This window comes from Cebus imitator, unplaced genomic scaffold (assembly GCF_001604975.1).
Source record: "Cebus imitator isolate Cc_AM_T3 unplaced genomic scaffold, Cebus_imitator-1.0 Scaffold580, whole genome shotgun sequence".
NCBI lineage: Eukaryota > Metazoa > Chordata > Mammalia > Primates > Cebidae > Cebus > Cebus imitator.
Genome location: NW_016107895.1, coordinates 343992 through 350598, shown reverse-complemented (window position 1 = coordinate 350598; position 6607 = coordinate 343992). Strand labels below are relative to the sequence as shown.

At 39.5% G+C, this 6607-nt stretch overlaps 1 long non-coding RNA gene and 1 pseudogene across 1 annotated transcript in view; both read right to left on the bottom strand.

The window, feature by feature from the left end:
• Positions 1–6607, bottom strand: part of LOC108294447 — a 44370-nt gene that overhangs the window by 7031 nt on the left and 30732 nt on the right. The window lies entirely within an intron of this gene.
• LOC119469151 lies at positions 3065–3165 on the bottom strand (annotated as a pseudogene).

Genomic DNA, 6607 nt, shown 5'->3' with positions numbered 1-6607 from the left:
GTGAGCCACCACACCCGGCCCATAAATTTTAATTCTATAAAAATTATACATATGCTATCTAAGTTATGACAGATTTTACAAGCATGGGAATTGACATATAACCATATCCACATAGATATTTTAATCTACTTCCATACACTCTGACAATCACAGAAACTAAATCTGAATGATGACAAATGCTATATTAGGTTATTAGTATTAATGAGCTATTCAGATCAGTACATGTGCATAAGTACCTTTCATTCATAACCCAGCTATACAGGTACATAAGCAGGGCACTTTTCACTGCAATGCATTTCTGGACATTGTGTTGTAAGCGGTATTATCATAAAGTGGATTCTGTTTTTCCAAGGCTGTAATTGAGGGTGTGCTCCTGACAAAGAACTCATCTTCAAATAAATCATTGCTACAACTAACCATATATCATTAAAAAAGAAATGCTTCAAAATAAACCTCTTCAAAAATTAAAACAATACCTCATTTATTCATGTAATAGTTATAAATGACCTTTATGTTTTAGACATTCATGTTATCTGTCCTGTAACTTGTATGTAAATGTTTTGTGAAATTTATCTTACAAGGGTCCTTGATGTACATGTAGCACAGAGCACAGAAAACCAAGTCTATCATACATTTTACTAAAATAAGTAATGTAGCTGTAATAAGCATTAAATATTTAACAATTGTGTTTGCCTTCTTAGAATTCTGAAAGGATTTTACAGGGTCATCTTGACACAAGGCTCTGAAATACTGCCCAAGGAAGTTTGCAATATGGCCTCCTGCTCTTTTTTATAAATTTCCTTGAGCACCAAGCATGGCACCCAAACCCTTCAGATTGTCTAGCAAAGAAAGGTTTCTTTAGGAGCTAGGCCAAAGCTTTGAACACTGGAGGAGATGCTTTCACTGCAAGAAAAAATTGGGCCACTGCCAGACCCCTGCTGGGCCTCATATCTCAGAATCTTCAGCCTGTGAAGTCTTCCAGTAGGTTCACATTTCCCACAAACCGCCTCTCAGCCTTATACCTTAGAGGCAGCGGCAACCTGACTTTATATGCCCAACTAGGGCAAGACACATCTGAAAACCCCACAACTGCCCCTACCAGCAATCACTCCGCAAAGCACAGGTGAGAAAATGTACTGGTCATGCCACTGCCTGGATCCTTCCACACGTAGCAATATAAGGTACACCAATAAAAGAGCAACTTCTGCCTCCAGGTCCAAATACAGCTAAATTTGGAGAGACCTGAGAGCCCCCTGTCTATCAGAAAATGGCAGGACTAACCATCTAACCAAATTTGTGATGAGCCGAACCCACCATACCTCATTCACATCCCTCTTTTCCTCTGTCATCATTCAACATGTAAGCATCCAGTTTGACATATCTACTTTGTGACCTTGGGCAAATCACTTGAGCTCTGTGCCTGTCTTCTCATCTGTAAAATTAAGGTCTATTCTTCATGAGGTTTTATGAGGGTTAAATGAGGTGATCTATGCAAAGCACTGTTAGATTATTGTTATTATTAAGTTATGTTTCATTATTATTGTTGTTCTTGTCTTCTAACTGCATTCCCATATTGCTTTGTGCTTCTTCTCCCTGATCCTGACCTCCCACTTCTACCTTCACTCCTTACATGCTTCAGCTGTGCCTCCTGGAACACTATTCCATGATTAACAAACTCTTCTGCAATCCACAAACTCATCCCTGAATATCCATGTTCCGAGGTTTCCCATAAGGATAGAGCTTCCCTTACAGCCTTTTCCAGTGAAAGTGATTTATACCAACACACCGCATGTACTGCATAGGGAGAAGGTAAGGTGGGAATCTTCTTCCAACCACACTGCAACTTTCAAACCATTCCTCCTCCACCCTCAGGCAAAACCCCCTGATCCTTCTTCCTCTGAGTTTCATGATATTTGGTTACACCTTGACTCCACCTCTTTGCTGTCCTGTGCTCATTCATCGAAGATGCTGGCATCTGGTTCACAGCCTTTCCTCTCACCCCTACCCCCAGGGTGTTAAGCACTGCAAGAGAAAGTCACATAGATGAACAGATTTGTACCACTCTGAATTCGTGGTCACCAACATCAAGTGGACCTCCAATACTGGGGATTCTGTCATGTTTTCAACTCACTCTCTCATTTTCCCAAATGGTTCTTCTCAATCTTCATTTTCCTCAAAACTCCAACTCCTCAGCTGCCCCAAAGAACTCACCTCCTAAAGATAAGATAGAAGTCCCCAGATGGGAAACCAACTTCCTACTACCAAACTGGAGACATATTCACAGCCATCCTTTTCTACAGTTAAAATGAAAGGTATCCCTCTTCCAATCTAGAAGTAATTCCTCCATGTGCATTGTAGATCCCATTCACGTACAGGTCTCCTCACTAGCCATACTCAACCTACTATTACCTCTTTTCCATTTTCAACCTCTCACTCTCTACTGGCCCCTTTTTCTTGGCTTTTTCAAAGGAAGTACGTGAATATTCCAAATCATGTAATATTCAAACAACACAGAAGCATAATGACAATCATAATAGCTAACATTTATTGAGGACTTACCATGTACCAACACGTGCATTCAGGTATTAACATATTTAATTCTCAGAATTACTTATTAAAGTAGATAGTATTTTCTTTCTTTCTTTTTTTTTAATTAAGAAACTGAAGAAAGGCCGGGCACAGTGGCTCATGCCTGTAATCCCAGCACTTTGGGAGGCCAAGGTGGGTGGATCACCTGAGGTCAGGAGTTCAACACCAGCCTGGCCATCATGGTGAAACCCCATCTTAAAAAAAAAAAAAAAAAAGAAACTGAAGAAAAAGAAGTAAGTTACCCAAGAATACCCAGATATGAAATACCAGAATCTGGATTTGAACTCAAGTAGTCACAACACTGTGCTCTCTAAATGACAACATTTAAAGTGCCCCTGCTGTGTCCTGCCCTGTCCTGCCCCACTCCATCTCATTCTCCCTCCCCTCCTTAACTCTTCCCTTCCTTCCCCATAGGTAATGACTGGCAATAAATTTGTGTGTATATTTGTGTGTATATACTTCCAGAAATTTCTGGCGCATTTATATACACAGTACATACATGCTTTTTATCTCTACCCATTCAGAGAAACTTCTCTAGTGACAAACTATAGAAGTGATCCCTGAAAGTACAGTCTTACATTACATACATGCTTTTAAATTGATACATAATAATTGTATATATTTATAGGGTATATGTGCTATTTCATTGCATGCATAGTATGTATATTGATGAAGTCAGGGTATTTAGAGTATACATCACCTCAAGTCTTCATCATTTTGTTTGTTTGTTTGTTTGTTTGAGACAGAGTCTCGCTCTGTCTCCCAGGATGGAGTGCAGTGGTGCGATCTAAGCTCACTGCAATCTCCACCTCCTGGGTTGCAGCAATTCTCCTGCCTCAGCCTCCCGAGTAGCTGGGACTACAGGCACGTGCAACCATGCCTGGCTAATTTTTTGTATTTTTAGTAGAGATGAGGTTTCACCATGTTGGACAGGCTGGTCTCGAACTCCTGACCTCATGATCCACCTGCCTCGACCTCCCAAAGTGCTGAGATTACAGGCATTAGCTATCATGCCCAGATGAGTCTTTATCATTTCTGTGTGTTGGGAACATTTAAAGTCCTCTCTTCTTGCTATTTTGAAAGGTACAATGCATTGTTACAAACTATACTCACCCTACTCTGCTATCAAACATTATAACTTATTTCTTCTATGTAATTGTATGATCGTACCCATTAACCAATCTTCCTTCATCAACCCCTCCCATCCACATATACTTCTCACCCCCTCTGGTTTCTATCAGTCTACTTTCTACCTTCATGAGTTCCCACATGTGAGTAAGAACGTCTTTTTGTCCCTGGCTTATTTCACTTAAAATAATGACCATCCATGTTGCTGCAAATGACAGGATTTCATTTTTATGGCTGAATAGTATTCCATTGTATATACATGCCACATTTTCTTTATATCATTTGCCATTAATGAACACCTCGGTTGATTCTGTATCCTGGCTATTATGAATACTGCTACAATAAACATTGGGGTGCAAGTAACTTTTTGTTATACTGATTTCTTTAATTTTGGATAGTCGTGAGATTGTTTGATCATATGGTGGTTCTATGTTTAGTTTTTTGAGAAATCTCCACAGTGTGTTCCATAGTGCCTGGACTAATTAACACTCCAACCAACAGTGCATATGAATTTTCTTTATTCCACATCCTTACCAGCATCCGTTTATTTGTCTTTTTAATAACAGCCATCCTAACTGGGGTCAGATGAGATCTAATTGTGGCTTTGATTTGCATTTCCCTGATGATTACTGATGTAGAGCATTTTTTATATACCTTTTGGTCATTTGTATGTCTTCTTTGGAAAAATGTCTATTCATGCCTTTTGACCACTTTTTAATATAATTACTTTGTTGTTGTTTTTACTATGGTGTTGAGTTCCTTACATATTTTGGATATTAACCCCTTATCAGATATATAGTTTGCAAATGTTTTTCCCATTCCATAGGTTGCCTTTTTATTTTGTGTTTCCTTTGCTGTGCAAAAGCTTTTTAGTTTAATTAAGTCATATTTGTCTTTTGCCTTGTTTTGTTTTTGTTGCCTGTGCTTTTGAGGTCTTAGCCACAAAATATTTGTCTAGATAAGTGTCCAGAAGTGTTTCCCCTGTGTTCCTCTAGTAGTTTTATAGTTTCAGATCTTATGTTTCAGTCTTTAATCTATCTTAAATTGATTTTTATATATAGTGAGAGATATGGGTTGGGTTTCATTCTTCTGAATATAATATCCAACTTTTGCAGGACCATTTATTTTAGCGTGTGTGTGTGTGTGTGTGTGTGTGTGTGTGTTTCCCAATATATCCATATAATAACACCAGCACCATTTATTGAAGACAGTGTCTTTTCTCCAATGTATGTTCTTGGTGCCTTTGTCCATAATCAGTTGGCTGTAAATACATGGATTTATTTCTGGATTATCTATCCTGTTCAATTGGTCTATGTGTCTGTTTTTATAACAATACCATGGTGTTTTGGTTACTATAGCCTTGTAATATAATTTGAAGTCACATATTATGATGCCTCCAGCTATGTTCAGAAAGCTACTCCCTCTGAGACTCCTTCACTGATTCCTTCTTCTTTCCCAGAATGCTATCATTGGCATTCTCTTCTCTGTCCACACTCCCTCTCTTGATAATCTCATCTTGTCTCTTGGCTTTAAACACCATTTATATCTCCACCCTAGACTTCTCCCTTAAACTCTAGACTTGTATATCCAAGTACATTTGACTTCTCTGCTTGAATATCTAAAAGACATATCACATGTCTAAAACGACCACCTGTTTCCTAAAAACTACTGAAATAAAATAAAAAATAAATAAAACAGTACTCCTAGTCTCTCCCAAGTCTGCCTCCCCACATACATCCCAAAACTGATATTACTCACAGCCTTCAGTTGATGACAATCCCATCATTTCATGTGCTTAGATCCAAACTCTTGGGTATTTCTTCAACTCTTCTCTTTCTCTCACACTCTATCTTTGAATAATCAAAAAATTCTATTTACTCTTCAAAATATATCAATAATTCACCCACTTCTCCCAGCTTTCACAGCTACCATCCTGGTTCAAGTCATCATTATCTGTTGCCTGGATTATTTCAATAGCCTCCTAACTGGTGTTATACCTTTGTCCCCTACCACAGTCTACTTTCAACATGAGTCAGATTTTCCTATTAACAGTGAAAGTTAAACATTTCCAGTCCCAGCCCCGGACCCTACAGCCACTGAGATGTTGATGCCTAAGAAGAACTGGATTGCCGTTTTTGAACTCCTTTTTAAGGAGGGAGTCATAGTGGCCATCAAGGATGTCCACATGCCTAAGCACCCGCAGCTGGCAGACAAGAATGTGCCCAACCTTCATATCATGAAGGCCATGCAGCCTCTCAAGTCCCGAGGCTACGTGAAGGAACAGTTTGCCTGGAGACATTTCTACCGGTACCTTACCAATGAGAGATACTGGATACCCTCATTGGTAAGGTACCAGTAGAAATGTCTCCAGGCAAACTGTTCCTTCACATAGCCTCGGGACTTGAGAGGCTACATGGCCTTCATCTGCCCCCAGAGATTGTGCCTGCCACCCTACGCCACAGCTGTCCAGAGACTGGCAGGCCTTGATCTAAAGGTCTGGAGGGTGAATGATCTGCAAGACTCGCAGGAGCGGAAGCTGACAGAGCTACCTATAGATGGAGTGCTGTGCTCCCTGGAGCTGACAAGAAAGTGGAGGCTGGGGCTGCGTCAGCAACCTCAGTAAAATTGGAGAGGATTATTTTGCATTAAATAAACTTACAGTCAAAAAGACTTGGAAAAAAAAAAAACAAAAAAAGAAAGTTAAAGTATCTTTTCTGCTCAAACCTCTCCAATTGTTTCCCATCTCATTTAGAGGAAAACCAATGTCTGTACAATTGCTTACAAGGTCTTTAATTGTCTGGATTTCTGTTACCTATTTAGCATCATTTCCTACTACTCTCCCCTACTTTCTTTGACTCTTCTCTAGTCACACAGTCACACTAACCTCCTT